Raw genomic sequence first — 27,978 nt, 5'->3', positions numbered from 1 at the left:
AGTGATTAAATTATACATAGAACAAAATAAAAACTATTATAATTGAATAAAATCCAAACTCCTTTGTGTCAAGGAGTGGGTTCCCACTCAGTAAAAAACTTCATTCGTCTTGGGCCAACAAGTACAAATATGCATCCCTGTCCTTTTTTGTGGGAAGTAGAAAACACTCTTACATCTTCCAAGATGCATTTGATGAATATTTTAAGAGTGAATCCAATAGCTTTAATCTCTTAGAGGAGTACATAGTCTAGATACTTAGATGATCTCAAAACCCTTATAACATTATATCTTTTGTACTGGTATTCATTTTTTTTGGTGTTATAGAAGTTGCATTTGAGGTACATCATAGAAGATTAATTTAATCAATTTATTTTGGGGCTTGGAAGACCTTAAAATAATTAGGCAGATTTACTTTAGATTTGTTGAAGGCCTTTAGGGTTCCTACTCACAAGAGGTGGCATAACTATCTTCTTTTGAAGAACTATGACACTCTCTTCAACCCTCAATGAATCTTGTTTGTTGTTTTTTTTTCCTTTCTTACCCTTGGATTTATGATTTGCACTAAATAAAAAGAACTCCTCCACTACCTTTTCTTTCTCCACATACACCCCACCATGTTTAATAGATGTAGACCCTACTATTAAGAACTCACCCAACTTTTGAGTTCTATCATTTCCTCTATCTTTCAAATAACAAGAATAATGCAAGCTAGCATTTCAACATTTGGTCTTATACTACCACGAACTATGATGATGAGGTAAGGGGCAGGGTGCAAAAATGATAATAATAGAAACAACACTAAATTTATCCTTATCCACATAAAAATTATTGATAAAATCAAGGTTTTAAACTTTATCAACCTTGTCATCATGAACCCGATGACATATCAGTCAAGTTTTCTATTACTAACATACACTTATTCAAATTATAAATAGCTATTTGGCTCATTTTACAATTAATAGTGTTTGCCAAGAATTTCAATTTATATGATGAGTTTCACAATATCTACCAAGTCACCAGTGTAGATGGAGTTCAAGACTACTTGGAAGTGATCAGTATGGACCAAGATTCTATGTATATTGAGTGCATCATGATGCATTGCATTGGTAGTGTATTTTGAGTATCATAACCTCACCGAGTCAGTCTTCAAAGCTTGAGTGTCTACACTTGAGCCAACTTTGTAATATTTTTGTAAACTTACATTATGTCCGACTTTGTAATTGTATAATTGAATTGGTATATATTTAATAAATTATATCATATCCAAGTATTTGAATGTAAATGAAATATAATTGAATGTAATTAGAGAAGAGTAGAAAAGGGAAAATTACAAAAGGCATAGAAGTATAAGGAGCAACAAAGATGATGGGGACACAACCCAAGAACAGAATGGACACAATAGAAAAAGGGGAAATTGTATTAACTGAGAAAATAAGCTACTACAATAGTATAGAGAAAATAAACTTAGAAACATGCCCTAATAGCATAAATCTGGAGATAATTTCTCCTTTTAGTACCTCCTCTCAAACTCCACTCCAAACTGCCTTTTACAATGCCAAAAATCTCCTTAAATAGACCCCAGAGGGTTAAGGACTAGGAGTACATTCTACAAATTCCTAGTAGGCATCCACCAACCAAATAGAAGGTTCCAGAAGCTATGTTGGAAGTCGGTGCAAATCTAGAAATGTTAACCAAACTTTCGGGAGGCATAACTTTTGAACCATAGCTCCGATTGACGAACTATTTACATTTTTGAAAAGCTCTCGAAGTGCTCTATAGCCTTATGGATGAGATTTGCTCATCCCCCATTTTTCAGCCCTTTTTGAGGTCATTTAATGCCCCTAACCTGACTTTGAAGCATTCTTAGGAGGTCTCCAAAACCCAAAAAAATGCAATAACTTTCAAACCGTGGGGCCTTTTGACCTGATTCTTTTTCTAGAATGCTCTAAATCACAATTACATTCATCTGGCCAATTCACACCTTCTAGATCACCAAAATGATGGTCAAATTGCATGCTCCTATTTTTTCGGGATTTTCTAGCACACTGATAGTTGAACTTTGAGAGTTGGAACCTTTATTTGGCCCAAATGGGTATCCAAAAATGAAAAAACATGAAACAAAAACTAAGTCTAAGTATTTTTTTTGGGTGACACAGTATTACCCTTATACCTCTGGATGCTCCTGCATCAAAAGACATATCTATGATAGGAAGGTGATTAGTACATAAAGGATTCTCATTCAACAAACCAAGTTGCAGATCTGAGATCAACCACTACTTCATCCTAATAGGCAAATCAATCAAACCCTTTAACAAGGTAGACCTAAAAGTCTTTTATAAATCTCTTTACGGAGTGCATACATCATTGTATATTTGCAAATCCTTTCATAAGGTTGACCTAGTAGTCCTTATTGCTCCTAACAAGGCAAATCATTAGAAGTGATCAATGTAAGCCTTAATAGGCCAACTTTATATTGCAGTACTAAAGCTTGTGGGTATCATCCCCACCACATTTTTACTTTCTATTTGGAAGATTTTTGGGTCACCAAATCTCTATGTCAAAGTGTTATTAATTCTTTCATGTTTTTAGTTTCTTATACATGCAATTAGATTAGATTATATGTAATGGATTAAATGCTAATTGGACTATTAGATTAAGAGTTTAAATTGAAGAAGTTTTTAGAAGTTACTAATTCACCCCTCCCCTCTTAGTAACTTAGCATATTCTAGAATGTTTTCAACATAACCTTCTAAGAAACCGAACTATTCCTAATAGGAAGGGTCTCAAGGGAGAAACTTGAAGTGTTAGAAGCATTATGTACATTGTTTGATAGTATAGATGAGGGAATAGAAACATCATGGCTGAGGAGACTAGTGGGGATGGCTATATTCTAATAAGGATAATTCCTCTTGATTACTTTGCTTTGGTTTTAGTTATTGCAAGAGAAAGTTGTTGAGAATTTTTGGTTTAGCAACTTCTAGTCTAAAGTATCCAAGGGGAGAATTTTGAGAAAGCTAGTCTCTCAAGACATCTAAAGATGCCCAAATTTCTTTTACATTATTGAGAAAAAAGGTGGGGAGGGATGGAATGGGTAATTTACCCACTAATAGTTGAGATTCAACATCATTGGGTGTAGAAGAGGGACTCTTCTTAGAATTTGATAATGGTTCCTTTGAAGAGGGAAGAGAAGGGGATTTTCTCTCAAATCTAGAGAGAAGTGTTTCCTTTTTAAGGCCCCTTCTTTCTTGCATAGGTAACACATATTAATACCCCCTAATGAGTTGATGGTATATAGTATATGGGAGCATCATCTAGGTCAACTACATCTTATCAAGAGCCTCCAGACCAAGGTTGATAGAGATAAGTACTTATGCATCAATGTTGGTAATGAAGGTGTTAGATTTATCTATTCCAAGAACTTAACTAACATGCTCAAGAACATGACCTAATAGATTCCAAATATACAAAAGCAACTTTCCCACGGCTAATTTCCTAGGGAAAGATATGGCCAAGACCTCATTATGGGCTACGTTCATTGACCGAAGAATCGACCTAAAGTATAAACCACCAACATTCTACAATTTCCATTTAACTATAGTATTTTTGGATTTAGGGATAGAAATAATATTTTATAGGACCTTTCTATAAATATGATAGTAGAAAAATTAAAGCCCATGTTTTTACTCTGAAATAATATGGAACAAGTCATTTAAAAAAAATTAAAAGGAATTTTATCAATATATAAAGAAGTTACAAAAAAAATCATAACCTATAACTCCCCACATATTTTCTCCATAGCATCAACCATCACTTGATTAGTTTTAATGATAAAATTGGGAGAGGATGGTATCTTGCCTTTATCTCCTCGTAAGTCATAGAGCCATTTATTCTTTGGTTCACTCCCAACAAATCTTGCTCCTTCTAGGATGGTGACTTTACCTTACAGTGGTTGCTTGAATGACTTGGACCTTCCATTTTTATTAGAGGCTATGAGAATATTTCAAACTTTTCTATTCATCACCATAAGGATCTAAGGGTGTACTAGAAATGAATCAACTTCTAAAGAAATAGGGCACACTTGATTAGAAACAATCATGCTACACTATGCTTGATGAAAAGAAATTTTGGAGGAAAAGAGACATTAATCCTTCTTGAAGACTAAGAAGAAGGATTAATGTCATTTTGGATTCCATCTTGAAAAATATCCAAGTGATAATAATTCCAGTAAAGTCTACCACGCCCCACTTGGTTGATAGGTAGACTAGACTAATAGTTGCATAGCCTACTTTTGCCAATCTCCCTTATCAATAAACATGACCAAGTTAAACTTTTCATAAAGATAACCAATAAAATATAGAATATATAAAATTAAAATTTAAGCAACTAAAATATTATGGTGCTTATATAATATTCAAGTTTAATAACAATCATAAGAATAAAACCTTACATTATCACTATGGTAAATATCATAAATTATATAGATTGATTTTGAATGGTTCTTAATTAGGGTCAAAAAAATTAGAGGATATAATAAATAAATAACACAAAAAATTAAAATTGTAAATTATTAAGAATATTTTTATTTTAAAATATGTTTTAAACATAAATAAATAAATATATAAAATAAAAATAAAAGATTTAATATAATAAGTACAACTCTTACCTTTAAATTACCTTCTCAAATAAGTGTTTTATAGTGCTACGATATGCAAAATTTAGAGACATATCTCCTATAAATTTGAAACTATCACTTGTATAGGACAAGGGTATAGCTGATAGATGAGTCAGCTAAATAAATATGGTGTACTTTTGAAAATAGTAATTTATTACTAATATATATATATATATATATATATATATATATATATATATATATATATATATATATCTGTATATATGTGTGTGTGTGTGTGTGTGTAAATATACAAATATATATATTTGTATACATACATACATAATACATACATACATACATATATACACACACACACACACACAGATATATATATATATATATATATATATATATATATATATATATATATATATATATATATATATATATATATATATAGACACCATAATGTTTACTTTTTATAGCCATCTATATGTTGTAAGCTCAACTATCAATGTGCCCTACAATCCTTTAACTTAAATTCGGTGTCTAACTATATATATCAAGAGATTTTGTAGATGTTGTGGATAGATACAATGAGAGTAGTCTTGTGCACATGATGAGTTTGTAAACCAATAAACCACCTTACATTTTGCAACTGCAATGTAGGTAGTGTTATATTTACTTTCCACTAATGAAAACAATTACATATATTAAAATTTGTTAATGATATTGCAATCAACAAAATCTACAATGCCTAACTAGGACATAGTATGCAAAAGCTATTATATTTTTTTTAGTTTTGTGTGTAGTCATTATAGGTTGTGGGCACTACGTTGGCATTCTTATTGATTTATCTTAATGGGGGTGTATTATTTGATCATTTTCAAGTGTCTTAGTATCTATAGTGGATTAAACCATTTTTTCACTTGTCAACCTTGAAGAAGATCATTTTCACAATCACCAATCCAACCCTTAACTCTTCATATTTAGTGTGATTCACTTACATGATTTTTTATAAACAAAATTAACATTATATGTTTATTTTGTTTGAAGAAAAGCTATGTGTATATTAAACCAAAAAAAGGAATTAGATTTTTTTTTAAAATTTCAAATTTATGTTCACTATTATAAAAATAAAATTTTAGTAAGTTTATTTTTATAATTTTTAACACATGATTTAAAAGAGAGAGTTTTATTATTTTCTTTAAATTATATCACTTTTGGAATAAATATGGTGTACTTTTGAAAAGAGTAAAATATTACTATATAATAATAATAATAATAAAGTTTACATTTTATAGTCATCTATATGTTGTAAGCTCAACTATCAATGTGTCCTACAATCCTTTAACTTAAATCTAGTGTCTAACTATATATATCCAAAGATTTTGTAGATGTTGTGGGTAGTTACAATGAGAGTAGTCTTGTGCACATGATGAAAGTGTAAACCAATGAATCACCTCACATTTTGTAACTACAATGTAGGTAGTGTTATAATTATGTTCCACTAATGAAAAAAATTACATATATTAAAATTTGTTAATTATATTGAAATCAACAAAATCTACAATACCTAACTAGGACATAGTATGCAAAAGCTATTAGATTTTTTATATTTTTATGTGTAGTCATTATAGGTTGTGGATACTATGGTGGCATTATTATTGATTTATCTTAATGGGGGAGAAATATTTGATAATTTTCAAGTGTCTTAGTATCTATAGTGGATTAAACAACCTTTTCACTTGTCAACCTTGAAGAAGGTCATTTTCACAATCACCAATCCAACCCTTAATTCTTCATATTTAGTGTGATTCACTTCAATGATTTTTTATAAAAAAAATTGACATTATATATGTTTATTTTGTTTGAGGAAAAGTTATGTGTATATTTTTTTAATTTTGAACACATGATTTAAAAGAGAGAGTTTTATTATTTTTTAAAATTATATTACTATTAGTAAAAAGTTTTAAACAAACAATATAATCAACTCTTGTTACACTAGCAATTGACTTTATTCTATATATATAACTTAGATATAAATTATTATTTAAAAATTAGTAAGTGAAAGGAAGGTTGTGATTAAAAAAACTACATAGATGAGTGAGAGACGGTAATGGAGGGAGTAAATCTAATTGTAAGCCTAAAAACTCTTTTAATTTAGTTTCTTCCATATGTCTTGTGTATGGTAGTTAATCAATTTAGAAGTTTAGGCCATAATTCACTCTATTATTGAGAATTAATGATGATACTTGTATAGAATCCCTAGCAATAATTTTTAATATGATATTTGAGTTTCATTTGAATAGACCTGACTAAATTTTTAAGTTATAATAATCTTGTTCATAGGAGTTCAGAAATATTTTATTGTTTTGATTGCACCCTCCAAAGTTCACAATTCACCATACAAAAAATGAAAAGACACAAATGCTCTGCTATGGAAAAATATTTTCTAAAAAGTTGTATACTTGGCATCTTCCCACCCTTCTGATTCCCATTTTCTTCTCTTGCATGCCTTCCATGCAAACATAGATACTAATGCCTCACTCCTTCAACTTGTTATAAAGGCTTTTGAGCAAGGTGTTGAACCACAAGTAACATATTGAACTAGTATTAACTTCTAATAATGGCTACCAATCTTTATTTTAAAAGACCATTTGAATATCCTAAAGAGGAGACAATTATGGGCTTTCTAACTCTCAAAAAGAAAAATTCTTTAGATATATGGGAAACTACAATTGGAATAGGCATTGTTGTCAGTGATGTCAAACCTACTAGGGAGATATTTACTAATAGTATAGAAAGCGATATCATTTTATTGATAAAGATGATTTAAAAAGAGAGATAAGTAGATGAACTAGTGAAGTTTCTAGGTAAAGACAAGAAGGAATGTTGGAATTACAATGGGAACTTGATCAGTTACTCTTTGACAAGATAATGTGTTCTTTAATCATTATATGAAGTGAAGAGGATAATTGAGTTGATGTGTAGAAGAGAAGACAAGTAATTGAGTGAAATATTAAGCTTGACTAAGTGAGATTTTTACTAGTCTAATGAAGCAAAAGATTAAGGAACTTAAGAGTTGGTTGAGTAAATTGTATTTGCCAAGTGTTAGTTATGGTTAAGTAAGATAAAGAAAAAAAGTAGTAGCAATAGATGGAAATGAAGACCATTCAAGCTAGTTTAAGTTGACAGAGACAAAATAGTACTAAGCTACACAGTGCTGACTAAGTAGAAGAATATAGTGATTAATGTAGGAGCATCCTAGGTGTAAGAGAAATCTTGCATCAGCCAAAAATATTTAATTTGAGTTGTTTGACTAATTGTTGTCTTAATACATAATTTTTATCTATGGAGGCTAGCTACTCAGTAACTAAGTCATACAAGCTTGGAATGTCCTAATTTAAGAGCTGGAGGTTCATCTAAGTCATATAAGTTAGCCACTTGAGGCCCAATTCCATATCATAAGTATCGATGGACTTATTGTGGTTTTTTGGTATAAAAAATTTGGGCTCAGTTTGGAAGGCCTAAACATGCATTGATGAGGCCCGAAAACTTAAGAAATGGGTGCTTGAAAGCCAGGGATTTTGAAAAGTGGTTATAATAGCCAATTGGAGAAATGGTTCAAAAGTTATGGCCATCAAAAGTTGGGCTGATGAAAACTTCCAAAATAAATGTTAAAAATGTATTTGGCTGACTCTATATGTATTGTTAGGGTTAGTCGGCAATAAATATTAAGTTTGAGTGTTTAGAATCTTCTCTTATGTATATTTTCTAGGATAGCTCCTTGTGATAGTTCACAGTTTTTTCTTGCACATTACTATAAAAAAGATGCCCATGTGGGTTAGAATATTCTAATTCTAGATTCTCCAATTCCACATTTGTAGCAATAATAAGAAGCCCATATTTTGTTCTTGCAAACTGCTTTTATTTGTTTGCTTTTGTTACATGTTTATGGTATTAAAGAGAGCACCATTCATCATGTGGTATCAAAGCTAGAGTTCCTAAATGTGTGGACGTATCACCAATTATGAGGCTGTTTGCACCAAGACCATGGTTTGGGCTAAGCATGTAGAACATTCCCCAATTGTGGGGCAGTTTACAATAGGGTTTCTTGTGGAAGTAAGAAAATGCCTCCATGAAGAGAGTGTAGTGGAAGATTCATAGGTGTTACACCTGAGGGTTTTAGAGTTCTCTAGAGGCAAATGCAAGCCTTATAAGAATAAATGCATAGAGGAATGAATCTTGTTGGAGGAGATGACGAAAGTGAGGATAAAAGGGAAGAAGAAGGAAATGTTGATCAAGTGGTAGTAGATGAGGTTCTTAATCTAGAGGAGGAAAATATTTTTAAGGTCATTTCCAAGATTGGAAAAAGATCTAATTTTAATGTTCCCACATTTTCAAGAAATCTTAACCCAAAGGAATTGATCTATTGGATCAATTAGTTGTAAGAGTACTTTGAATATGAAGATACTTAAGTTATAGATAGGGTTAAGTTTACAAAGGCCAAACTAAAGGGTAACATAAAGATCTAGTGGTAGGAAATCCAATTGGAGTGATAGCTAAAATGAAGTGACAATCCATTCCCATGGATTATGAGCTTGATCTACTAAATAAAATGCAAGGGTTTAAGTAGGTAGGAAGATCTGTTTTGGAGTATACCAATGAGTTCTACCAAGTTCTCATTAGAATTGGCCATCAAAAAGTTGATAAGGAGAAAGTAGACCATTATCTTAATGGGTTAAGGCCAAGTATTCAGGAGGAGATGAGTCTAGTTTGAATGAATAGTATTGGTGAGGCATACTATTTTTTCCTAAGAGTTGAGGAGAAGTTGAGAAAGAAATATGATAACAAGAATCATGGAAGCAGTGACAATGGAAGATTTGGTAGACAGTCTAATGGAGGCCAAAATGATGATTAGAAGAACCAGGATAAGGCCAGTAATAGTAGTTAGAATGAAAGAAGAAACAATCACAATTGTTTCCATGACCAAAACTATAGATAAAAAAGAGGAAGAGGGAAAGGATGTGGAAGAGGAGGTTTTCATGGAAAATCTTTTCACCTTGGGGAAGAAGTGCATACAACAATTGAATTCTCCCAATGAAAAGGAATGGCTTAGAGAAGAAATTAAGGCCAAGCTAGAGTTGTGCATGTTGATGAAGGTTCTAGATCATCACATTTGGAAGATGCTTAAAGAGGAGAAGTCCTACTTAATAGAAGAGTCTTGCTAACTGGTGAGAATGAACATGATCAAATAAGGAGCTTGTTTCAAACAAGGAATAAATGTAAAGATAAGTTTTTTGACGTGATCATTGATGGTGGAAGTATTGACAATCTAGTGTCAGAAAAGATGGTCAAAATTTGAAGCTAAAGAGGTAGAAACACCTATGTCCATATCATATTTCCTAGGTTCAAGATGACCACAAGGTCATCGTTAGTGAGAAATGCTCAGCGAAGTTCAAGATTGGAAGCTACTAGGATAAGGTATTGTTTGATATCATGCCTATGAACACATGTCATATTTTGCTAGGTAGGTAATTGTAGTTTGATAGGCATGATATACATGATGGGCATGCAAATACCTACACCTTGACAAAGGACAGAATGAAACATATGCCAAATAAATTGAAGGATACAAAAGAAAAGGTATGTAGTGTCACTAGAGTCTATTTTGTTGATGAAAAGAAGTTCCTAGAGGTTATAAGGTGTGAGCATATGTGTTTTTTGATAATTCCAAAAGATGGTAAAGAAGAAGTAGAAGAAGTACCTAAAGAAGTTGCAAATTTATTACAATAATTTCTATATATTGTATATAATAATGTGTATGATGGATTACCACCTATATGGAAGAGCAATCACTAGATAAATTTGATTCTAGGAGCCATTTTTACATGTAAGGTATCACTCAAACTAACACTACCAGAAAGTGAAGAGTTTAACATAAAAGTGCATGAGTTGTTCTAAAAAGATGTTGATTCGGGAGATTCTGAGTCCATGTGGCGTACTAGTAGTATTAGCACCTCAGAAGAATGGAAAATGGAGGATGTGAAAAGGTTCTTATGTTGTCAAAAAGATCAAAATCAAGTATAGATTTTCATTGCTAAGGATGGATGATATTAAGGACTATTTGAGTGGAGCTGTGTATTTCACAAAGATAGATCCAAAGAGTGGATACTATCAAATTCACACCAAAGAAGGTGCTGAGTGGAAGACATATTTCAAGACAAGGGAAGGATTGTATGATTCATTAGACATGCCCTTTGGGCTAACCAATCCACTAAGCCCTTTCATGAGGCTCATGAATGAGGTGTTGAAGGAGTTTCTAGGTATGTTTGTCATTGTTTACCTAGATGATATTTTGATGTTTAGTAAAATGTTGGCGGATTATTTTATGCATATTCCAAAGGTGTTTGCTATGGTGAGGGAAGAAATTTGATGATAAACCTGAAGAAGTGTAGTTTTGTGAAGGAGTTGGTGTACCTAGGATTCATAGTTTTAGTAGAAGGTCTAAAAATGGACCTGGAGAGAGTGAAGGCTATCCTTGAATGACATACTCCAAAGAGTGTTATAGAGTTAAGATATTTTCATGGATTGGCTAGTTTTATAGAAAGTTCAAAGAGTTTTTAGTAGTATTTGTAGACCCTTGATTGAAATAATGAGAGGAGATAAGAAATAATTTAAGTGGACTATAGGAGTAGATAAGAGTTTTAATCTATTAAAATATAAAGTTATAGAGAAAGTTGTTTTAGCAGTTCCAAATTTTAATAGGGTGTTTCATGTAGATTGTGATGCTAGTGGTACTACAATAGGAGTTGCTTTGAGCCAAAAAGGAAAACCTCCTACTTAATTCAATGAGAATTGGAATGATTCCAAAAGGAAATTTATGTTTATGATTAGGATTTTTACGCTATAGTTGAAGCATTGAAGAAGTGGTGGCACCATCTTCTTCCTAAGGAGTTTTTTTTTGTATATTGATCATAAAAATTTGCAATTTTTGAATAGCCAAGAAAAATTAAACCAAAGGCATTTTAAGTGGGTTGAGTTGTTAGATAGTTATACATTTTTTTTGAAACTCAGGAGTGGGAAGTCTAATAGGGTTTCATATTCTCTTAGTAAAGGACAATGTTTGTTGACAAAAATGTAGATTTAGGCAGTTGGGTTCAAGGGACTCAGTAAATTGTATCCAAAGCATCCTAATTTTGGTGAAGCATAAAAAACTATTACTTAAACTATTACACTTTATAGGATGAAGTTGTTGGATTTCATAATCCAATATGGTATGTTGTTTAAAGGAAAATAGTTGTGCATTTCAATAATTTTAGTGACAAAGAATCTCATCAAAGAGAAGCATAGTAGAGGATTGGTTGGACACTTTGGTATAGATAAAATCATTGCTTTGGTTCTTAAAAATTATTAGTAGACACAGTTGAAGAAAAATGTGAAAAAAATTGTATAAAGTTGCAGAGTATGTCAGGTGGTGAAAGGAGTAAAGGAGAATATGGGGTTGTATCAACCATTACCTGTACTAGAGAAACCATAGAAGGATGTCAACATGTATTTCATTCTTGGATTACCAATGACTCAGCAAGGTCATGATTTTATTTTTGTGGTGGTTGATAGGTTTTTAAAGATGGTACATTTCATTCCCTATAAGAATACTTGTGATCTTATTCATGTGGTAGAGTTGTTTTCAGAGAAGTGGGGAGGCTACATGGTCTACCAAAGAGTACAGCTTCATATTGAGATATCAAGTTTGTTGGGTATTTCTGGTGTACAATGGTAAAGAAATTGAAGCCATAATTGAAGTTTACCTCATCACATCATCCATAGACTAATGGAGAAATAGAGGTGGCGAATAGGAGTTTCGGGAATTCATTGATATGCTTGGTTGGAGATAACCCAAAAGGAAGGAATCTGATTTTATCATAGGCATAATTTGCATATAATAATTTTATCAATAGGAGTACTAGTAAATCACCATTCTAGATTGTATATGGGAGTAGTCCTAGAAATTCTTCTAAATTGAAATGTTCAATTGGATAAAGGAGAAATAAGTAGTATTGAAGTAGAGGAATTTATTGAACATTTGAAGAATATCCATGAGGAGGTGAGTAAGCACATTCTTAAGATGAATACATAGTATAAAACTAAGGAAGATGAGAGAAGGAGGTATATAGAATTCCAAATTGATAATGAAGTCATGGTTGATTTGAGAAATGAGTTTTTGTTTTAGTGGGTACATATAATAAGCTGATAATTTAGATGTTTGGACCATGCAAGATAGTGAAAATGCATGATTCTAGAAATGCCTATTGTAATCACGCTATTAGCATCCAAGATTTAAACTTGGATAATCTTCCTAATGTGAAAATATTCTAAAATTGTTTCAGTTTCTCATTTGTTTTTGTTACTAATGATGCCTTTGTAAATTTTGATCTATGAAGAAGTAGTGTTCTAGGATCATGTTGAAGTTGAACTTGAACCTCGAGGTTCAAAGTTCAAAGTTTGAGGTTCACAAATTTAAAGAGTCAAGGTCCAAAGTTGGTTTCAACATGCAGGTTCAAATGTAATAGTATAATGTTGAACTTGAGCTTTGAATCAAAATGTTTAAAGTTAAATTATGAACTTCAAGTTCATTGGTTTAAAAGTGCAAGTGCAAAGTGTAGTTTGAGTTCAAAGTTCATAGTTTGAGAGTTTAGACACAAAGTTTGAACTTCAAGTTCAAGGTTCAAGTTTAGAGATTCAAAGTATAGGTCAAGAATTAGAATTCAATTTTAGTTTAGAGTTGAATGCTCTAATCAAGTTTAGGATTTAAAAATTCAAACTCAAAGTGATTAAGGGACTAAACATTGACAACGGATCATAGATGGTGGATTATTGAAAGTGTCTAATAATATTGGCGGGTCTCCAAGTTTGATTTCCATCCATTTATCTTGCTATGGGAAATGACAATAGAAAACTACAAGATGATTCATAATGATGAGAACATTTATCATATTACGAAACAAATCTAGTAGATTAAACAATGGAATAGAGTGATGATTTAGAGGAAAATATTTTGCATATTGTTGATCTTGTTGGCCATGGTGTCTTTGCTGCTACAATCTAGAGCATTCTAGTGGAAATTTTTTTTTGTAGAATGAAAATGGTAACCACTTATGTTATTTCAAACTCTCATGTTAATTGGAATTTTAGAACAACAAAAATATGTCTTTAAATAGGCCTACATGGAGGGTTGTAGAGGATGTGAAAGTTGTTGGAACCTATATTTTGATAATTCTAGTTTTATAATAGTCATATAGACCCACATTAAGTAGTTCATATCTTTTGACTCAGTGATTATTTTTCCAATTGACTTGGTCAAAATTCCAAAAATTAGGTTTGGAAAAACATATCCAAAAATGAGAGTGATCCAATTGTGGAGTAAAATGAAAGTCCCCCTAAAACATGACCCATTTTTAGTGGTAGTAGTAGTTTTTCTATCCACCCAAAAAAAAAAAGATTTTGATTTAACATATTTAAATGCCAATTGTAAAATTATAATTTAGATATGTTAAGATATATCCTTATAAACTTTAAAATTCATAGTTTATAAGTATATCTAATTCCAAGAATAGAAAACAAATAAGGGTCTTATGAAGAATTAATTATGTTGGTAACCTAAAAGTTATAGGAATGTTAGATGCTAAATAGACAACAGATCAACAATCTCAAGGGTTATTATTTTTCTAGGAAATCCTAAGGCAGTAAGGGGAAGACATATTTTAAATGTTGATTGTAATAGTGAACGAGTTTTACTTTGATATTATATGTTTCAATTTGTAGTTTCAGGGATAGATTAATCTTATGGTTTTCTGAGATGTGTTTATAATAAAAATATGTTATGTTTATCAGATATTGTGGTCTGAAGATGTAATTATTGTATTGGAATGAATCATATGGTAATATTCTTTTCATGTTTTAGATGTAGTCTTGCATTTTCATTCAAGGCTTACAAAATAGAATATTATTTCCTCTCATTCTCCTCTATGATATTGAAAGGTTAAATAGACAAGTATCGTGTCTTCCTACCTAGTTTCAATTCTATTAAGTTATCAAGTTTCATAAAAAAAAAAATTATTTCATGATTATGAATGAATGTCGAAAAGACTTTTGTATCTTCAGGTTAAAGATATGCTCTGTTATTAATTTCATTAAAAATATTTCTATGAGGGATTTGTACCTCACAATTCAAAGGAGGGTTATCAATCTGATGATAACTCATCAAACTGTTGGTTGCAATTGTGCATTCATTGGGCATTTTGAGTAATTCTTTGTATTTATTCTCGAAAGACAAATCTATTTGGACAAACCAATTTTTGGCAACTATTCTAGGGAAGAAAGTGATGTTCCAATGCTTTGTTCCCTTAGACATCTGAAGGTACCTCCCCAAGGATCAAGATTGTTGCCTCTGATTTGATTTGGTAAGAGAAGTATAGTGTGTTATGGCTTTGGTTGTAGCCTAGCCATGGTGGGGGTAGGGGGGGGGGGGGGGGGGGGGTGTTAGCACATTGTACCATTTTCTTTACCTTGATATTGAACCCTACCTAAAGGATAAAGTGAATATTTTCCAAAGTTTTTTTTGGAACAAATCAAGACTTGGATGGTCATATTAAAAGAATTTATAGTCACCTATCAGATTTGTTGGAACTCAAAATTGCATTCCTAATTTTAGTACCATTCCAAGCTTTTTGAGCCCTAAAAGTGCATTTTAATGCATGATTACCTGGCTATACAATTGAGGACTAAGAGGTGTTTAATATTTATAACACCTTGCATTCAGAATATTCATGCATCCTATGAAGACAAATTTTCATTCTGAGTCATTCTGTGAAGTTCCATTTTGAGCAATGTTCAAATCTACATTTTTGCCTAGGTGTTAAATAGTTCATAAATCACCACTTTCAAAATGTTTAGTGTACATATCAAAGAACATATATTTTAGATTTCAAGTCATTTTGACATGTTTTGATTATTTTTTGAATCCCTCGAAGTTGGTTGTTTACTATTGTCATGCTGATGTAAATTATTCAAAATTTTGGGAGGCGCTATTTGACCTGTTATAACTTTGACCTAGTTGAAAAAATGAGATAATTCATGTTGTATTGTTTTCTACAAGTTAGAGACTTATTATGTTTCAGATTTGAGCTCATGAAAAATTTATTTGATCAATTTTTTGAATGCAATTTCGAATGCAATTTCTAAAGTTTTACTAGTGTCCTAAGGTGCAGATTGATCAAGACCCCTATTCAGGATGTCATAACTTTGGATATATGATAGGTGAGATCAAGTGGATATTAATATTGTGTCCTACTCATAAAATTATTTAAGTATGCTAGTTTTCAGCTCTTGATGAATTTTTTTGCACACTTTCCTAGGTTTATTCCATTTGAGAAAATTGGTTTTTTGTCATTGCTGCCTAGTTTGACCACTAACCAAATGCACCTTGTTATTTTCCATGAGCCCAAATACTAGATTTATACTCTCCTCATGAAAATGAACTAACACCCTATTTTTTGTTCCCCCAAGTGTCAGTTTGACTTGTTTTCAAAGCCAAAACCAAATGCAAGTTATGGTTTTCTGACATGCTTTCTTGCAAGTAGTTCTGAGAAGGAAACTTTGACTATCAATATCTTTTGACCCCAAATTTTTCATTAGAAAAAATCTAACAAGGTAAAAGAATATGGATCAAAGAATCAATATGTTATCTTTCAAAGCTCAGCAAAGTGATTTGATAAGTTTTTAAGGCCATTCAAAGGACCCATTGGCATGAAATTGACAAGTTGCAGAAAGAGTAAAAATGAGATCTAAAGGTTGAATTAGTAATGTAAATTGTTTCCAATCAGTTCTAGATAATAATTTGATCAATTTAAGTCATCGAGTGTTTAAGTTCATATTTATTTTTAGATGAACCCACTTTGGGGCCTAACTATTTACGTTAGACAAATAAGATGTTAAGGAAATAAAAGATCTTTTCAAGAGTGAGGTATTAAAGGGGACTCCTAAAAGTATTCAATGAAATATTTCATGATGAATCAGTTCCCAACATGCACATATCATCAGTGGAGATGATATGGGCATTCAGTGAACATTTTTGCATGCCCTCTTCATGACTAGCTAGAGTTAAAGGCTCCCATCTATGAAAATTTTCAATAGTCTGTTTGTAGGGACGAGGAGGATAAATGAGCTACTTTCTCTAACACTATGCCTAATGGGATATATGAAACACATTGGAATGCAAACATACCAAGTGATTTCTAAAGAAATTTCTTACAAAACAAAGTAGATACTAAAGAAAGCCACATGTAGAGGTGTCATTATTGAGCTCTGAGCAGTAGACTCATTTTCTTCTAGAGAAGAGACCATCCAAATATGTTCACTCTTACCAGTCAAGTGTGGTTCCATTTGGGAATTTTTTTTGTGTACAATCCAACCTCACCTCTTTCCTCAACTTGTTCTTCACAAGCGTAAAACTCACAAATACTTCTTAAATAAAGTTTTCTTATATAACTCTTGTAACTAGTCCTAATAAAGAAGACATTGGTGTGTTAGTATCTTCCTATATAGAGCATTCCAATTGCGTAAAAAGACATAATGAAAGATGTTGGTGCCTTAATGAATCTAAGTGGGATGCATCCTAACTAAAGCTTTTGTGTGTGTGGGTGAGTAAGTGGTATATTATGGCATATGCTTGGAGGTCTATAGAAAAAGGGAGAGCACATAGAGGAGGTGGCATTTTAGGAAGGACCTTAGTTTGGTAATGGAAATTATGAAGATTTGGATGTCTAAGGGCAGAGAGAGAGATGACATGATTAATTGGATTCATCACATAGGGGGTGGGCAATCCTTACTATATAAGCAAGACAAGATGATTAAAGTTCCAATTTCAAATACATTGGCAAGTCAAATACATTGAACCAAGGGAAAATTTTGAAGAATGTGGAAAAGCTTTTGATTTATAACATGAGAAAACATTTGAAATAGTGAAGCTCTATTGGCATCAAACCACCACCTTTCTTTTAGTATGAGAAGGATTGTTCCTATAGGCGCCAAACTTAGAAGAAAAGAAGGGATTCAGTTAATACCTTTGATATCAGGTAGCTTTGACATGGCAGTGGAGTCAAGTCATCAAGTTTTATGTAGTCACAAGCCCAAAGAAGAGTTTCTCCACTTCTGTCTTACATGTAGGAGGATATGCATACACAAAGGCATATTCTATTTTGGGATTGGCCTTCCTAAGTGTTAAGAGATTGAGAGGAATTGATCAAAAGGGGGTTTCTTGGGATGCCATGTTTCATGAGAGCCATCTCAGGCACTATAGAAGGACCACATAAAGTGGAACTAGTGATGTTTTTCAAATCCTATAAATAATGATGATGCCACCACCAAGGAGTCAGAAGGATGGAGATTAGAATGTGTGGCCCTTTCCTCTTATGCCCAGTCAACATTGTATGAATATACAATCCCATGTAACTCTTTTAGACTCAAGATTTGTCTACACATGAACACTGTGGAAGGAAATAGAAGTAGGCATTTAAGATGTTAATCCCACATCGATAGGATAGAAGAACATTTAGATGTTTTTATACTAGAACACACTTTACTTGAGTGTCTAAAAGTCTCATGCCTTTTGAGACACAAGGTAAACTTGCATAGGCCCACTCATTTGGTTGGAGGATGTAAGGATATTTTGAATAAACCTACCAATGTGCACAATGACATGGATTTCTAACCAACCACTAGGTGACATGTGGCATCCAACTCAAAAAATCATAGCATGACATAGGGTGCACATTCTAAGGAGAGTTGATTACATGGTGGGCCCAAGATGGATGCTCTAGATTTTGCCACATGGCAAGATTTGATAGCTGACACTTCTCTGCATTATAAAGATTGAAGGAAGTTAAACAATGTAAGAAAATAGGAATGTGGCAGTAGGCATGGGTTAGTGATGACATGGTTGGAGCAAAGATCTAACCATTAACAAGGTGTCATGTGTTAGTGACATGCGACATGCCCAATAGGTGATGACATGGCATGGTGACTATGCATAGAAGGGCTAATGAAGTGGTGACATGTGATAGTGTGTCAGATGGCAAGTGGAAATTTAATTGAACAATCAAAGGGTGCCACATGGAACTCGATGAAAGGTGATGGAGTAGTTAGCAAACCAATGGTGAGGCAACACATGTTACTTGGAAAACTTAAGTTGACTTGGATTGAATTTGGAGGAAAAATAAAAAAATGTAGAAAGATAAATATTTTATTATTTTCTTCAGAAAGGCACATATGAAAGGTTTTTAAATTAAAAGGATTATATCCTAAAGTTTTAACTTTAGAAAGATTTTAATTTTTTGAAAAATCAAGTGTAGACCTATGAGGCTAGTCTAGGGGCATGATTTTCAAATGGAGATTCTGAGCATTTTTGATAAGCGAATATATGACTGTTATATCATCAAAACTGAGAGAGAGAATTTTTTCCACTTTTGTTGTTTGTTTCTATATAGGAAGTCACCTACATGAGCTATTCAGGATTTTGTCTAAGATACCCATTTTTTAGTCTCTTTCAGGTATAGTAGTTCAAATTTGATTTTTGATGAAATGGTAAACTGGGTGAATGCCAGAGGCAATAACAATGTAGCTAGGAAAATTTTTTCTCACTTCCAAGTTAGTTAAATGAAGATATTATTAGCATTTCAGATGCCTATATGATATTTTGGTTGAACAAGGGTTTCTCATTAGTTAGAGGAGATATTTTCAAGTTTGTATAGATAATGATGAGAATCATATCAAATTTCAGTTATAGAAAGATGAGAGATGATTTGTAACAATAGGGAATAAATATTGAAGTGGACACATGTCACTTTTAGATCAAATCTAGGATTTCATTTCTTTCCTATATCTTTCTCTTTTTGATTCATTAAAATGGTTATAGTTCTGGAGAAAGTTTCTCATTGCTATGATACCATGTCAGTTCTAGTTTTTGATATGTTCTAGATTTTACTGTAAGATTAGTTGGTTCCAGTTTTGAATATTTTTCACTACTGTGATACCATTCTCTTTAGCATATTTCTCTTTAATGAACAATAATAGTTAAGCTAATATAGATAGTTCTAATCTATTTAGTGGTTTCAGGAGTTATCTGCATACATCTTGAATGTATAGTTTCAAAGAAATGATTACAACAAGAAAGAATATTCTTAGTTTCATTTTGATGTTCATTTCCTATCTCTATAATCTATAATATTTTTTGGTTTAGAGACAAAGAACTTAGAACCTATTGCATCCCCTTATGGTTGTATGTTTGATATGTTTTGTTGTTGGAACAAAGAGCCAAGTAAATGCTTGGTGTATTTGATATGGTTACTAGTTATTTCCGAATGATATTTCATGAGAATGAGGTCTTTATGAACACTAATGTCTGATTCAAAAACTAATAGGATAAATCTGATATCTTGTTGTATGGAATATGTCAGTGGTATCATAGATGTATCTCTATGATTTGTGGAACTTCCCAATAGATAAGGCACTGATCAACTATAGGATCAACTTGTTCTTACTGTTGCATATTGGAGGATTTGCTAAAATAAAAATTATAATCATCCATTTCCCTTTCCATTTAAGAGTTAAAAAGATGCCCTCACTTAGCTTATCAATTTCTTAGGTCATGATATTAGCTATTTTAGTTCTATGATCTCTGCATAAGTACAAAAGATATAAGGGCTTAAACTACTTTTTTTTAGATTCAGTGTATGCTTTGAATACTAGTACCATATGAAGAATCTATAGGTCCACCTTGCTAGTTTTTTTAGAGCTTGAAGTAGAAGAAGGGTCTAGCGTTATAGTTGGCCCAGTGTCTAAAAGGATATATTGTTTTCTCATCGGAGTAATTTAAAACCATGAAATTTTAAAAAACCAATAGTATTCTTGGTGTGCAGGAAGAAAACATCTTTATTAGACTATTTGTTAGGAGCCTCATTAGAAGTGTTGTTGATTGGTTCCAAAATTTGCAAGATGGTTGTATCACTTGTTGGAATGATCTTGAGATAAAATTTCTTCAAAGATTTCATCCCATGGTTGATGTTGCCAAGTTGTTATTAAATTTCTTTAAAATCTAAATGAAGAAAAGTGAAACTATTGGTCATGTTTTTACCTCATGTTTTTTTTAGTATGCCTTTCTATGAGTCTTCCTAATTTTATCTACAAATTAGGGTTTGGCCTCTTTCAAACTAATTAACCATTAGAGAAACCCTAATTAAAATAGAATTTGTGCCCTTAGCAAGTCCTTTAGGTCATACATTGTCACCTTATAAATCGAGCAGGAAATCATTTTGAAAAGGTATATACTTTTTTGGGAAGTTTTAAAAGATTTTTCATTTTGTTCCATAATCTCCTAAAATTTTCTTCACTATCAAATATTTTAAGATCTATAGTGGTCACCTTGTCATTATAGAAACTTGCATTCATTTTATTGCATGCGACATGGAGACCTAGTATTACTACACATGGGACCTAACTAATGTGAGCATGGTTTTAAAGTGCATTGCTTGCACTATCCAATTTTTTAGAATCAATGTTGGTCACTACATCGCCACTAAAATTTGCAAGGTTTTTACCAATCATGACATGGTGACCTCCTACAAAAGAAAAACATGGTTAGGCCAAACTAAGAAATAGGTGTCATAACTTTTGTTGGTCATAAATAAGCTTCGTCAGCATGATGGAATGCTAGAAGTGTTAGGTGTAGTAAAGGTTTTACCACAACAAGAATGTCTTGTTAACTCATAGTATTAGATTTATTTAAAAACTATGGTGGTCACTATGTCACTACCAAAATTTATAAGAATTTCACTAGTCACAACATGGTGACCTCTTGTGAAAAGAGAAGGTGATGGGACCTGGTTTCAAAAAGTGGTGCCAAAAAAAGACTGCTTATCATAAAAGGCCTTGAAACATGTTAGGATGGTATTATATCATGTGCCACCATGGATTCACACTCAGAAAAGGATATTGGTTGATCAATGCCATCAGATCTCTCCTAGATCAATTGTGGATGCCATGTCACTATAGAAACTTGCTCGATCTTTAGTGCATGTGACATGGTGACCAAAGGAAAGAATAGAAGGGTCCACTACAGGTTCTATAAAATAATCATGAGATGATCTTCATCTAATTGAGGTTGCATCAATGGTGGTTGCTATGTTGCTATGAGGAGATGCTTGATGTTTATGTATAGTGACATAGCAAGAGTGTGACATGTGTCCAAGAGTACTACTGGGTCTAGTATAACTTGCTAGCAACAAAAGGAAAGGCCTATGTGGAGACATTTGATTGGGTTGACTACCAACCTGGCCTATTGAAACTGAGTCACTAATGATTTTTTTCCTAGATCATCATATTTTTAAGAACTGATAGCTTGTTTTTAAATTTAGAAGGTGGTGCCACCCTATTTTTTCCTTATAGTTCATTTATGAAGAGTAAGACTCCTCATGCAAAGTAGAACCGAGGATATATTGCAAGATTTCAATAGTTCTTCTCCATGCAAACAATTTTCAAACTTCCAAAGAGCAAGGAGCCTATGCAAAGTTGTTCCTCACTTGATTAAAGTGTAAAAGAATTTTTAATATCCAGCATTGCCAAAAAAATTTGATAAAAGAGTACCAAGAAGCCAAGTAAGTATCCTAATATATTAAATAGTAATGATTTCTAGTATTCTACGCCATTGTTAAACATGCCTCCAAAGAAGGTTTTCTTAGGGAAGGTAGATTATGCAAGTAGAAATAAACATGATGACTTCTTGGAACAATTAATTGTGTCTACAACTAAATTTTCCCAAATGAAAAAGCTAGTTCTTGTGAACCCTAAGCTTAAGATTATAGATGGCTTATATTACAAAGGGAATTGGGTTAGGGGTTCCATTACTTCTAAAATAGGTCTCCATCTTTTTAAGAAGTGGTTTTCAGAAAGAAAGCTATTTTCACCCTATGGAAATATCTAGAATTTTGATTTGGGAGAAGTAGTGGTCCCTAGTGTTTTCATTGATTCTGACCTACTTACAACCATTGCTCAAAATTATGACCCAAAAATTAAGATAGTAAGAAGAATAGATGGGGAATTCTTAATAAGGATAAATGCTGAAGAAATTTGAGAAGCTTTTGTTTTGGAACCACCCTCAAATTATCATGAGACCATTGATTTAATAGGGTTGGAAAAAGAATACTTGTCTAAGAAGGATAAGGTTAGGTGCATTGAGGGAACATTTGGGCTCAATTGCAAATTTGGCACTAGTCACAACATCTACTAAAGAGCCTTTTAAGAAGGATTTCTTCACTTATAGGGCCATAGAAATATACATGACTTTGTGTAGGGTTTTTGGAAAAGACAAGAAAAATTTTATGCCAATTAAATTCATGTATATGATGACTCAGATTTCCTCTTTTGGTGTGGATATTATTTTTTATTTTAAATCTTATATAGTAGAAGAGATCCATATAGGATTAGTTGGAATTACAAAAGGTGAGGTGGAAAAGACATTCGACCATTCTTCATTGCTGATGCACATGTTCATATTTAAAGGGGTTACATTTTATGAGAAGGAGATGGTTCTAAGCTGAGAACATGAAGGAGAGGCTCTGCTAGTCTAGTTGTGGAGTATAGATATGACTTGGGATCCAGAGGAGGCTAGCTTTGTTAGATTTGATATGTATTTTCCATCAAGGTTGAGAAGCCTCATATTAAGGGACAATCCTAGAATCCCCAAGGCATTACTAGATTTCATTAGGCCCATGGACAACCCTTCAGGGTTAAAAGTTTCCCACAATTGGGCAAATATTATGCCATACCCTATTTCAATAGTTTTTAGGGTTTATGGTTTGCAAGGGACTCCCCATGTACTACCCTACCAAGTACCTTTGAAGGTAGGGATAGCTAAGATGTTGTAGCAAATAGGGGGACTGGAGGAAGCATAATTGGTTGGAAGATCTAGAGGCTCAATTTCCCCCACTTATACTATGGCTCACCATTTTGTTATTACTAAGGGTGGTTGGGTATTTTTATATAAATTCTTGGACTGGTACAAGATGGTTATGTCTTATCCCTATTTTTGTGATAGGGGGGATATTTTGATTTATTCAGGCAAAGAGCTAAAGTTGGTTCAAAGGAGCATCAATTCTATTTCCTTGAAGATATAATAAGGAATGAATTCTCTTTGCAAGAGCAAGAGATCAAAAAGGAGAAGTAGAGATTTTATTCCAAAGTTTTGGAATTCATTAATTGTTTTAATAATAACTATAAGCCTCTAAAGGATGCAAAAAAAGAGACATACAAATTAAATAAACTAATGACCACATTCATTGAAATTACAGAGGTCATGAAAGAGAAAAAACTATTCTTTATTAGTTCTTTTGTAGAAAAAGCCAAAGAGGTCATGAGGAGATTATCATTTATCCCTGCAATAGGATCAAGGTAAGTAGTTCAAAAAAGGCCTAACTATAATACAATTTAGAATAAAATGGCTTATATTAGGCAAAGGAAAACAAATAATAGGGTCAACCAGTGTTGTGTTGGAGGGGACACTAGATGAGCCTACACCCAAGAGTCAGAGGATAGAAAGAGAACAAATACCTCAAACAGAGGAATATCCACCCACCTAGTCCCCATTAAAAATAGGAGATGAACAACTCACTAGGGAGCAGGTGGAATAGCTTAGGTCCCAAGGGGGATTTTTCATTACTAAAATAGAAATGGAGGAAGGAAATCCTCAAGAACCCCCTATTCCTAGTCTTAAGTGTTGTAGATTATAGAGGGCAATAATTGTACCCTAGGATAGAATAGGCTTGCCATGAATTCATTTTGATGATAATTTTTCAAGTCTAGAGCCTTTTATCAATTTTCTTGGAGAACAACCATTAAAGTGTTCAAAGAAAGATGCAATAAGTTGAAAATAGGGCATCCTAAAATGGAAGAGATAGACATACAAAAACAAATCAAAGAAAAAATGATGCAAGAATTCAAATTCTTGACTCCTAAAGATGGTACGGAAATGATAAAAGAATCTAGGGTTTTGCTACTACCCAATTGGGATGTTGCAGATGTCATGATTTTCAATTCTGTTACGAACAAATTGATTGCAGAGGAAAAGGGCAAGAAATAAATGAAAGGCACCAAATTCAGTAAGGACCATGTTGCACCAGTCATATGCTCAATGGGAAAAGGAGCCAAGACTGACTCTTCCTAGCCTAATGATACTAGCTTGATAGGCAACCTAATTGTAAAAAGAGTTGAAGAAATAACTACTAAAGAGGTCATAGAGCTAGGTGTTGGATCAGCCAACCTCTGTTGGAAATATTCTTAACAAGGCTAAGTTATTGAGAGGGGAGGGGTGTAACTACTAAAAATTATAAAATTTTAATTGAATTATCAATTAATCCAATACTAATCTAATTGCATGCATGAGAAACTGAAATTATGAAAGCATTCATAACACTTTGACACAAAAATTTCATGACCTAGAAGCCTTACAAATAGAAAGTAAAACTAGGGTGGGGATGATACCCACAAGCTTTAGTACTGTTGTATAAAGTTAGCCTATTAAGGCTTACACTAATTACTTTTGATGATCTGCCCTATTTGGAGCAGTAAGAACTACAAGGTCCACCTTGTTAAAGGATTTAAAAACATAAAATGAAGTATGTACTTAGTAAAGAGATTTGCATAAGACTATTAGGTCTACCTTGTTAAAGGATTTGATTGATCCACCTATTAGGATGAAGTAGTAGTTGATCTCTAATCTACAACTTGGTTTTCTGAATGTGATTCCTTTAAGTGTATAAATCATCTTGTTGTGATAGATGAATCTTTGTTGCTCCTTGTACGACTGTAGCCTTTGTTATTTACACTTTCTACTCTTCTTTGATAATCACATTGATTCCATGTATATATTTTCTCACACATTCACACATACTCATACATTATATGTGATAAAATACATTACATATATACCAATCCAATTATACAAATCACAAAGTCAGCCACAATACAAGTTTACACAAATATTCAAAAATTGGCTCAAATGTTGACAATTATGTTTTGAAGATTGACTCAATGAATTTATGATACTCAACATCCACTATCAATTATTGGCATCATCATGCACTCAGTAGACATAGAAGCTCAATCCATATAGATTAGTTCCTGTAGAACAAGATTTTAGTATGCAAAGAACATTAACAATAAGAGAAACATTCACAAACTAAAACTAAATTCACATATAAGCTTAGACAAAGAAAGCAAACAAGAAATGCAAACCTCAAAAGAGAAAACACTCCATGCTTCCTTGATTTTTTAGATGTGTCCTTTGATGTGGATGTATGCTCAAGATGCTCAAAGCTGCTTCAGTGGAGATGGGAAATGGAAAATTGGTAGCTTTGTGAACTCTCAATTTGACATTATAAAGGTAAGATTGATGGTTTTGGCTCTCAAAAGGGCATGGTAACTTTAGCTCAAAGATTTTTATTGAATGGCTTGGGATGGGATTCAATTTATAGGCTAAGGGCTTGAGGGATGGAGGGCTTAGATGCAAGGATGGGGAGATGTTTAAGGAGGGCTAAGATGCACTCAAAGGGGAGCACATGGATTGTGCTTGTTTAGCACCAATGGGAAGGTGATGCTTGTCACAAGGATGATGAGTGTGAGAGGGTAGGGTAAAGGGTTGGTTAAAGGCATGATGAGTGGGGTTGAGTATGTAAGAGGGATGTACGATGAATGAGTGTAGAAGAGGGAAGAGTGTGGAAGATGGATGTAAGAGTCATGAGTGGGTTTGTAAGAGTCTTTTATGGTTTGTAAGAGCACTCATGACTTGGTGGTTGGGATTTTTGAGGGGAGACTTTGATTTGGTTTAGGAAAGTCTTAAACTTATTTAGGGAATGTGACAACATTAGGGAGTGGATTAGGCTTGGGTTTAGGATTAGATTAGGGATGTTAAAGATGTCCAAGTGGATGGCATTAATGAGGTTGGGTGAGTTAGTGGCTAAGCTAGTTTGGTATGGTTGGATGGGGTAGATTAGGCTAAATGGAGGATTAGGGATAGGTTAGGGGTTTTTGGATTTGAGGATTTTATTTATCAAATAGATTTATTTAATAAATGGGGATTTTTTGGAATTAGATAGAAGAATAGGATTTAATTGATAAATAAAAGGTTATTTGATTTATCAATTAGGACTATAGATGATTAATTAAATTAATCAGCTAGGGGATAGCAAAGAATTAATTAAATAAGAATTTAATTAATGATTCCTTTAGAGATAACTAAATAGGATTACTAAAGCGGTGTAATCAAATTTAGGTGTCTACAGTTCCAAGTAGTCTTGAACTCGGTCTACACTAGTCACTCGGTGAATACTGTGAAACTTGTCATATAAAATGAATCACTTGTTTACTTCTAGATAGCTTGGTAAACACTATCACCTCGAGCTTGGTATAAACTGAGTCACTTGGTTAACGCTAAGTAGCTCAGTCAACACTAGATTCACATCACATTAATTGCAACCTTGGTAAGCACTGCACAACTTGTCTTACATTGGTAAACTCAACATACACTGAGATGCTTGATTTACATTGTTGATATTCACACTAATTGTAAGTATTCAATTTACACTTGAATTTGTCCAAAGGACTCAGTGGCAATTGTAGAACTCGGTAAGAATTGAAATTCTTGGTAAACACTTTTAAGTATATAATAAACTCAGTAGATACTTACAATCAAAATAAGTGTATGTCACTAATAACAAACTTGATTGATATGTCAACAATATCCCCCTTTGGCATTAGTGACAAAAATACTTATTTAGCCAAAACTGAATTCAAAATGTTCCTAAATATCTTTAACTATCACCTTGTGATTCTTAGCTTGGTAGAGTATACTATTTTTGTGATTTTTCAAAAAAAATTGTAAGATATATTTCTATATAGGGTAAGGCTTCTATAAAGTATACTATACATACTTACTATACATCTATCTCGCATCTATCTTCCCCATTTTTTTTATGGCTTATGTATCAATTCTTACATTTTCTCACCCTTAACTCATTATTTCCATATCTTCTCTATATCTTCTCTATATCTTCTATGTCTTCTCCCCCTTTCTACTATATCTTCTCCCCCTTTTTGACAATAATTCCAAAGATTTATTCTATATATTCACATATTAATGCCAAAATGAGAGAAAAAGTCTAAATGTACCTTGAGTATTATAGCCAACATTTTGTCTAAATTGTCCTACAACACCTTAGATGTGTGTAGTGTAGTCTACACTTCTGCTAAAA

The sequence above is a fragment of the Cupressus sempervirens genome, chromosome 10 (genome assembly GCF_028749045.1).
Source record: "Cupressus sempervirens isolate cs-2001-9-10 chromosome 10, ASM2874904v1, whole genome shotgun sequence".
NCBI classification, from domain to species: Eukaryota; Viridiplantae; Streptophyta; class Pinopsida; order Cupressales; family Cupressaceae; genus Cupressus; species Cupressus sempervirens.
Note: the sequence above shows the minus strand (reverse complement) of the source record.